The sequence below is a fragment of the Tupaia chinensis genome, unplaced genomic scaffold, assembly GCF_000334495.1.
Source record: "Tupaia chinensis unplaced genomic scaffold, TupChi_1.0 Scaffold140380_1, whole genome shotgun sequence".
NCBI classification, from domain to species: domain Eukaryota; kingdom Metazoa; phylum Chordata; class Mammalia; order Scandentia; family Tupaiidae; genus Tupaia; species Tupaia belangeri.
This window is the reverse complement of record NW_006200257.1, coordinates 70984-79660: the sequence shown is the minus strand read 5'-3', so window position 1 is coordinate 79660 and position 8677 is coordinate 70984. Positions and strand designations below refer to the sequence as shown.

Sequence of the window (8677 nt, the reverse complement as noted above, 5' to 3'; positions counted from 1 at the left end):
TACTGCATAAATGGAGTCTACATTTCCATAATTCATATTTCCATAAAATGCAGTTATACGTTCTATTTTGGAGTTAGTGATGACTGAATAAAAGAGCCAGGCACCACTAACCTCATTCAAGGACCTTGTAATTTTCATTAGGCAACCGTACCTGATCATTTTCCAAGTAAGCAATGCAGTATTCTGAGAATAATCCAGCCCTAAAGAAACAGATATCAAACACTGAATTGAGATTCAGTGGGAATATAATGAATAGCAAAACAAACAAACACAAATAACAAAAAACCTCTTCTTAAATAAAAATGGCACATCATTAGAATTATGACCATCTACTATTTTTAAACATGACATATTGATCTTACGGAAAGCTGTAATAGTATTACCAATGACAGGTAAGATCTCCCAAACTTAGAAAGAATGTGAAATTGTTAGGCAGTCCCCAAAATATGACTGGCATTCTGTGTGGACCAAGATTTATGAGTAATCTATAATTTTTTGCAGTTTTTTTCATGAGTCCACTGTATTCATCCCTTTTAGCAACAGAAGGCCACTATACAGCAGTCTTTATCATCTAACAGCTCATGAAAGCAGTCATTTGAAAGTCCAAGTAATTATTCACATCTAAGTATTGCTTTAGGCTGAAGGCTAATCCTTATTAATGACATCACTAAAAACTGAGATCCTTATGAGATATTTTATAAATATCAAATGATGTATATAATCAGTAATTTTCAGTTTATACTAATCAGAATGTTTTTGTCCTAAGAATTCTTCCCACTTCCTGCAAGCACCACTGAAGCCTCTTGTTTTTCTCCTATGGAAAAAGTAACCAAATAACAGAAGACTTATCTTTAAAAATCATCACTATTCAAAGACTATACATTAATCGCTTTTTATAATTTATAATTTTATAGTTTTTTCATTGTGTTATTTTGAAATAATTTAATGTATTTATATAAAGCCAGGAGTCAGCAGAAAACTAATGAAACTGGACCCATGCAGGAATATTGTGGTTTCATGTCCCAGCACTGTCCTGATACTGGCTAGATGAGAGTAGGGCTAGCTTTCAGTTTGAAGATATTACTGGGGTACTGTCTCTCTGTGTGTTTATGTGTCTCTCTGATGGAAGAAACAATCTTTAAAACAATGTTTTAAGATAAAAATTTTGAACTGGGCTTCGACTCCAGCTACTTGCTTACCTGCATAACCTAATTTTGAGCTGTCTCTTTATGTAGTCCTTTTTCTGTTCCCATTTTCTGATTACTAGTCCATACATTTCTGTGGACAATCTTGTGCATATCAACACCTCCCCTCCAACCATGGCTCAGCTTCAGACACACTTTTATAGTGAAAATAAGAAATATACTATTGAGGTGTTCCCTTCTCAATTCCTGGCACCTCTGAAATTGTCAACCTTTGTAATATCATCAGCAAACTGCTGGGGCCAAAAAATGAGTTCCACAAACATTGGGGCTTGATTTACTTATCAAAGGACAGTTTCTGTGAATGCCCTTGGTCAAACACATGAACTGGAGAACATCTCATCCCACAAGGTTGTGGAACTAGAATAAGTGGAGAAATGTACCACACCCCAGAGAGAAGAATGCATGCTCCATGACGACTGGATCAGTTTCATTAAAGGGGCAGAGGAATGGATTTTTAACCTGTTTTTATGATAAAAAGACTTCTCAATGTGGTTCTTGGAAGGAAAGTCAATAATGACAACTGTGGGACATACAGATGTTGTAAAAGATGTGCCTTGGTGAAAAAAGACAATTTATCTTGCTTACTACTGAGTGCTTCTATGGATCAGAGAATTCTCTTGTGGGAGTGGAACACAGAGAGGAACAAAGTGAATGATCCACATTGCTGCAGAGGTCTGGCTGAAATGTGGATAGGAACTAAATTTTACAGTGGCTCCTAGGATAACATGCTGAAGATCTGCTCGATAGTCCCAGCAGATGAAGAAGTTGAAATGGAAAAATCCACAAATCAACCAAGAAAGAAAGAGAAAACAGAGTAGCTTGTTATGCCTAGGACTCCTATAGTCACCCTCTCTGGCCATGAGGAAGCAATTTCCTCGGTTCTGTTGGTCAGATACTGAAGAAATCTGCAGTGAATCTTGGGACCATACAACTAGAGTGTGAGATGTTGAGTCTTGCAGTGTTATTTCGACTTTGACTAGAAATAAAGTGTTTAGTTGTATTTCTTATTCATCATTTTGTAAATGTTTAGCATCTGGAAACACAGGTAGGTATATTGGACTGTGGAATCCGCAAACTAAAGATGATTCTTTGGTGTCTCTGTCCCTGACCACATACTGGCTGGGTCACATCTGCCAAATGGTCTCCTACTCATGAACAGCAGCTGATTTTAGGTCCTTTATATAATATGGTCAAGCTGTGGGATACAAGAAGTTGTAAAGCTCTTTTCTATGACCTGGCTGCTTATGAAGACAAAGTTCTGAGTGTAGACTGGACAGACACAGGGTTACTTCTGAGTTGCAGGAGCATACAATACATTGTATTCCTACAGATATTTATCTACTACTTATCATGTAGTGGCATGAGAGTGAATGATAATTCAGTTCTGGAAATTTGTTAAGTAAATGAAAGAGGTAATCCAATGTAATCCAATGATTACATATAAATATAAAAAGCTGCCTTTTAAATTTAAGGCAATGTCTTCATCTTTATTAAGAGCTAACATATGACTATTTTTTGTATTTTTCTTTTCTATAGTTTTTATTTACAAAATATAAAATGTGGCTTGTTTCCTTTACCCTAAGCAAGTCTTGTAATTAAACTGAGTTATTTCTTTTAAAAAATTTATAAATAGGGACAAGCAGTTAGCGTAATGGCTACGTCGCTGGACTCCCATGTAGTGGACCATGGTTTGCGTCCCGGACCCGGTGGCTTAAGACTCACACCAGGCGCATGTGCGTGCATGCCCAAGATCCCGAGAGGAGAATGGAGGAGAAGGGATTGTGGCGTGGCCATCCCCCCTGGGAGGGGGTTCTCACTTTCCATCTATCTGTCTGTCTCTGTCTGTCTGGCGAGCGTACAAGCCCTATTGCAAAAAAAAAAAAAAAAAACTCCAAAAAAATTAATAAATAATTTTTTTTTAAATAAAAATTTTTAGAGCCAGCTGGTGGCATGGTTGTTAAGTCTCTGAATTCCCATATGGCTGGCCATGTTTCTAGTCCCATACCTGGTGGCTTAAAAATCACACTGCGTGTGTTTGTGTGCATGCTCAAGTCCCAAGAGGAGAATGGAGGAGAAGAGATTGTGTAGCCAACCTCTCTTGGTGGATGATTTCTCACTTTCCCTTGTGTCTCTCTCTTTGTTTCTCTCTGGTAAGTACATAAATCCTATGACAAAAACAAAATAAAACAAAAGAATGTATTATAGTAACTAGCAATTGGCATCATAGCTGTTGCTGGACTCCCATGTAGTCAACCATGGTTTGAGTCCCTGACCAAGTGGCTTAAACTCATGCCCAGTGTATGTATGTGCATGCCCAAGATCCTGAGAAGAGAATGGAGGAGAAGGGATTACGGCATGGCCATCCCCCCCAGGAGGTAATTTCTCACTTTCTATCTTGGTTTCTCTCTGTCTTTCTGGTGAGCACACACGCCCTATATCAAACACCTCTACAAAAAAAAATGTATTATATAAACACTCAAAGAAACTCTTATTTGTAGAAGCTCATATCTATTATGGGATAAAATTTAATCATCTTTCAATGGAAAGAAAGTGAACATGCCACAATCTTTGACTTTTACCTTATAAGTTGATCTGAGATCAATCCCAGAATTTAAGAACACAGATTTTACCAGCTCTTTTCTTTTGCACTCATACTCCAGGAAAACTCCAAGTCCAAATCTGCAGAAACTACATTAAAAGAAGAAAGTTAATGATGCAAATATTTTTTACTTATAGTATCCCCATTTACAAATAAAATATCACAAGATGATACAAAATAGAACAATAAGATTTGATCACTTTGCTAATAACAATTATTCACTTTATATTGGGTTTTCAGAAAATTCAGTATGTGCTTTTGTATTGTAAAATACGTCATGACTTCACTACAACCCAGTATTATTCACTATATATCTGATAAAGAAATCAAGTTGCAGGACCAGCAGATGGCATAATGGTTACCTTGCTGGACTTTCACATAGTTGACAGCAATTCCAGTCCTGGACCCATTGACTTAAACCTCACACTAAGTGCATGCACATGTGTGCCTAAAACCCCAAGAGAAGACTAGAGGAGAAGGGATTTCTGTGTGGCCATCTCCATAGAGGTAATATCTCACTTTCTGTCTCTCTGTCTTTCTTTGATTCTCTGGTGAGCACATGTGCCCTATAGCAAAAACATCTCTTAAAAAGAAAAAAAGTCAAGTTGATGATGAAGTTAAAAATGATTTTGAAACATCCAATAAGATTCTAATAATTTCAGAAAATAGAATAAGATATTCAATTACAAGGCATCGGCCTACTAGTTCTGTGGCAGAGAGTTTAGTTGCTGTACATAATTAGTAGAATCCCACATGGCTTACTGAAGTTGGAATCTTGGCCCAGGGGCTTCAAAAACACTTCATGGTTATGTGTGTGCATGCCCAGGAGGAGCCTTACAGGATGGAGGAAAGAAACAAAAAGGATTGTGGCACGAACAGGCCCCATAGGGAAGGAGTGCTTTCGCTGTCTCTCTCTGGTGCACACATACACCCTCTGGTGTTAATTTTTTTCTTTTCTGGTGGGCTGGCAGGTGGTGTGGTAGTGAAGGGCACTGGACTCCCATAGGGTAGACCATGGTTCAAGTCCCAAACCTGGTGACTTGCTTTCACACTTTCTCTCTCTCTCTCTTTAGCGTGCACACTTGTCCATGTGTTCTGTCCCTCTTTGAGCACATTGAAAATAAATAAATAAATAAATAAATAATTCTTAAAATTTTTTTTTTACCAAGACCCACATTTCATATAGTCTAGGAAAATATTAATGTTCCTGAGAAACCAAATATCTTCTAGGAATTTAAAACAAAATATGACCATCAGTACTATGTTATCAACTACTATTAATAGCAATGCTGTATCAGGGTTATACATAAGATCTACTTTAATTGACTCATTTTTTTCTTGTTATCTACATTAGTAAGTGTCAAAGCATAAAAGCAAAGTTTGTAGCCCAATGAGGCTCTTTACTTGATGCTGTGGATAAATAGCATGATAAGGGTTTTCACTAACTCATCTTTGCCTGGACTGAGAATAAAGAGGAACTCTTTATTAAAAATAAGTCATAAAATAATTAGGTCCTCTATAATGATCATTTAAAAATATAAATGAATTTACTTTACATTATGCTAACTGCTGGTCCTATCAACTTAATCCTGAAGAAGGAATCACATAGTCTGAACTCAAAAATCAAATCCCATAATTATCAAGCAAACAAGTGTTAAACACTTGTGTTAGGTACTATAGGGAGATGCAATAAAAAAGTGGTTCTCACTCACAAAATGTCTATTTAGTGAAAAGATGCTAAAACATGTGAAAGAGAAATAATAAATATGATGAGAACTCACTGAGGTAGAAAAATTATGTTGATAAATCTAAAACTCACATAGGAATATAATAATTATATCTAGAATAACAGAAGACAAATTTGAGTCACTTTATTTCCATAAAATAATTTTTTGGAGAGTTTTTATTGCTATAGGGCGCATGCACTCGCCAGACAGAGAGAGACAGAGAGACAGAAAGCGAGAAATCACCCCCCAGGGAGGATGGCCACACGGCAATCCCTTCTCCTCCATTCTCCTCTCAGGATCTTGGGCACGCATGCACACATGCCCGGCATGAGTTTAAGCCACCAGGTCTGGGACTCAAACTGCAGTTGACTACATGGGAGTCCAGCAACATAGCCATTATGCTAACTGCTAGTCCCCCATAACATAAATTGGATATTCATTTTTTAACCACAGTTCTTTCTAACTTTTTAAAGACCCAAATGGACTGTGGAGGAGACATCTCTCCTAATACGCAATACATCTAATTCTAAATGGTACATAACCCTTATTAACTCTCTTGAAACTAATTTCTGAACTGAAGAATTTCCAGCATACCTGCCTTATTCTTGTCAGTTCCATGTGAAATTTACAAAGACTTGGATGCTTGAGAATGAAACTCAGATTTAATCTCTCCAGTGGTTTGTGCAATAAAATTCAACTAAATAAAAAATTCAACTGCCACTTGAATTTATCCTTTTTAATTAATGCTGCATTTATCCTAAATTAAACTTACTATCTTCATAACAGCAAATTAAAGAGTCATTACTATTATTTCATTAAAGAGTTTCAACAAAAGCATAATATAATGGGAACAACAGTTGGAGTAGAGTTTACATCACTCCCACATGGTCAAATCTGGTTTGAGTCCCAGACCCAGTGGTTTCAGACTCATGCTGGGTGCGTATGTGTGCCTGTGTGCCCAAGATCCCAATTGGAGAATGGAGGACAGGTGATTGTGGCATTGGCCATCGCCGCTGGGGGATGATTTCTTACATTCCATCTCACTGTCTCTGTCTCTCTCTGAGAGCACACACAATCTAAGGCAAAAACCTCTACAGAAATAAAACAAAAGCATATTATAACAAAATTACTAAACAGTGACATAAAGTTTGTAATAAGCTTATGCCAAAGAATAAGTCAAATGACTCAAGTTGTGAGTACAGGTACTTAAAAGAAAACATAATATATTCCCATAATTACATATAAAGATTATAAAGAAGCTGAAATGTACATCTTTTTTGCAAAGGTATATAGTTTTGTTTCTTTACCACTGTGGTTTTGTACATAATCCTAAAGTGATTTTTAAATAGGAAATCATTTATATATTTGGAATTTTGTAATTTTTCTAGTCAATACATTTTATATGAAATTCACAGACCATTATATTTTTAAAAGCTGTTGACTGGCTTTTCTCTACAATTTGAAAGCAACTCATCTAGTGCTAGCTTTGGTCATTGGCAGTGCAGACTTGTTTCCTGGGTAAAGTGGTGCTTCCCATCATTCTAGCATGTCAGCTCAAAATCAATGGCTATTAATCAAACAATCAACTGCTCTGCAAAAGGTCAATGTGTTCTTATACTTTACCAGTACTGAAAAATGCATGGGCTTGAAGAGCTTAGAGATTCACATTACTCACTGGATTTGCTTCTTCCTAGATTTCCATTTGATGGAGCAATCAACTGTCTCCTAATCAATCCAAGCAGCATAGAAATGCAAAACAATCCAGTGTGACCAACAAAGGCAGTCAAAGTAGTGCCTGAATAGGTTACCAAACTAATGGTATTAGGGGAAACTCTCTGTATTGTAATTGAAGGGAAATTAAACTCAAGCACAGGACTGGGCTCCTTTTACCAATTCCCACCACTTTTTCAATTATGGTCGTCTGTGGTCATTTTATGTGCATGGGCCTTAAGATCCACTCTTGCAAATTCAGCTAATTTTATCTCTTCCCCTTATTTTACAGTAATATTGAATAACTCAGATGATTATGAAGGTAAAGAAGCACTTCAAATATTAAATTATTTTTTACTTTTGTATTTTCTAAGACCTACTATGTACACAGCACAGTGCTAGGAGATAAGAATGCAGGGCACATAAATGGTATATAGTGATTGAATTTTTTTTAAAGATAATAATAATCGTCTGAAAAAACTCATGAAAAGCTCTTTGATGATGATGATGTGTATTGTAATGTCTTTTTCTTGCTGGCCTGTGTGTGTGTGTGTGTGTGTGTGTGTGTGTGTGTGTATGTGTGTGCGTGTGTGTGTGCGCGCGCGCCCGCGCGCGTGCACACAAGATTCCTGGAGAATGGAGAAGACATTGCAGCTGTTGGGGATGGGGTGGGGGGTGAGGGTGGTGGTGGTGATTTCTCACTTTACCTCTTAGTGTCTCTGTCTCTGTCTCTCTCTCTCTGGAGAGCACAGGCACCCTAAAACAGCAACCTCTAAAAAAAAAATCCAGAAACAAACAACAGCATGTAAATCTATGACAAATGATTCCCAAAGCTGGACTCCAGAGAAATGGAGGCACTTGTTGAGGTCTTAAGCACCTTGGACAGAAACGACTTTGATGAGTAGGTAGTTAACTAGGCAGACCCTTGCTGTTGTAGTTTTTGTTTATAAGAGGTGTGAGGATTTGAGAACAATAGGAGCTAGCATTTATTGATCACTTACTGGGGTGACCTCACTCAATCTCTCAACAACCTGTACTTTTGCAACACGGTTTGGTATGTCAACCTAGGGTGGTTCTACTCGCACCCTATACATAGACCATACCTGCATCAAGAATTCAAAACTGTGCACAGCACGTCAGGGAGTCATTTCATTCACCATGAATGAAACGGATCACTAAGAGCTGGCCAGATGAACAGACTGACGGCGCACAGTGCTGCCTAAGACGTCGGACCTATCCACCAGCCATCTCTCCAGGTCTAGGAATTCCGTGAAACCTGTGATGCACAGACACTGGTTGGAGGCCTCCCAGACTAGAATCCCTGCTTCCCGGTCTCGGGCTCCTCCCCTCGCGTAGAGGGTGGCTTCAGGCTCGAGCCCGCCCAGCCCTTCCGCGGACTCGGCTCCGGGCCAGGGCCAACCCCGCGGGAACCCTCT

General features: G+C 38.1%; 1 pseudogene; it reads left to right on the top strand.

Annotated features, from left to right (window-relative positions):
- Nucleotides 1–1319: 1319 nt before the first annotated feature.
- Nucleotides 1320–2569, top strand: LOC102477245 (ribosome biogenesis protein WDR12 pseudogene; annotated as a pseudogene).
- Nucleotides 2570–8677: the final 6108 nt, after the last annotated feature.